Source organism: Myotis brandtii, unplaced genomic scaffold (assembly GCF_000412655.1).
Source record: "Myotis brandtii unplaced genomic scaffold, ASM41265v1 scaffold413, whole genome shotgun sequence".
Taxonomy (NCBI): Eukaryota; Metazoa; Chordata; class Mammalia; order Chiroptera; family Vespertilionidae; genus Myotis; species Myotis brandtii.
In genome coordinates, this window is record NW_005365869.1 from 160,191 (window position 1) to 161,457 (window position 1,267).

A 1,267-nucleotide genomic window follows, 5' to 3' on the forward strand; every position below is an offset into this window, starting at 1 on the left:
AAAATATGTTAATGTTATAATATTTATCTGAAATGAAGAAAAACGACACAAAATAAAAGTTATATGTAAATATATGGACAAAGAAAAAAAGAACATAGGAAAACATAAATAGTTGTTTTAGGATGAGGAGACTGCAAGGGAATTCACTTTTTTAAAAATACATATTTTATTAATTTTTTACAGAGAGGAAGGGAGAGGGATAGAGAGTTAGAAACATTGATGAGAGAGAAACATCCATCAGCTGCCTCCTGCACACCCCCCACAGGGGAAGGAGCCTGCAAACAAGGTACAGCCCTTGACTGGAATCGAACCTGGGACCCTTGAGTCCGCAGGCTGATGCTCTATCCACTGAGCCAAACCGGTTAGGGCGGGAATTCACTTTTTTATAAAAAAATTAAATGTCATTTTAATTGAAACTAGAAACCATAGAAGGAGGAAAGACACAGTTGTGCCTAAGCAACTGAAATGAGATATTACAATTGCATATTTTAAATTATTGGATCTGAACTTTCTGAAGATGAGATTAACGCTTTGAGTTATATAGCTCTCACTGACCAGTTGATGGTTTATGTCAGTTCTCAAAAGATATACATTTTTCTACTTATGAATCCTACTTGAATTAAAGGGACAGTAGGTCTAGCCTTAAGCATGCCTGTTGTTATCCTTGAAAAAAGAGCACTTCATTATTTTTGCATAATAATCAATAGAAGACTAATGTAAGTTGAAGAACACTAAAAAAATTCTCTCTCTGATAATATGCATATCTTTGGAATCTTTCCCTGGGTCCTACCTCAAAAACTGCTTCAAAACCAAATGGAGCGGATTTTAAAATTCAATCAGTAATGAAGCTTGAGACAACACAGTTACACATTTTCTCAACTGAATCATGGGCAACTATGTGCAGGAGAGGGTCAGTTTCTGGGGCCAGAGGGACAGTGAAACAAGGTCAGGAGTAAAGGATAGAATCCGATGTTTTAGACTCTCAATCAGTGTGCCTTGAATCCTTTAGAAAATTATCTGCTGGCCAAGGCTGCAGTGAGTAAAACTGAAAAAAATCTATATAAATAAAAGGCTAATATGCTAAGTGTCCCTCCCACCATCTGACCGGTCGCTATGATGCACACTGACCACCAGGGGGCAGACGCTCAACATAGGAGCTGCCGTGATGCGCACTTGCCATTTACAGAGAAATGGCAGCACAGACCTGGTGCTGACAAAGCAACACTCAGCTTCCCCCAAGTGGGACACAGGCCCTGCCACCACCCCA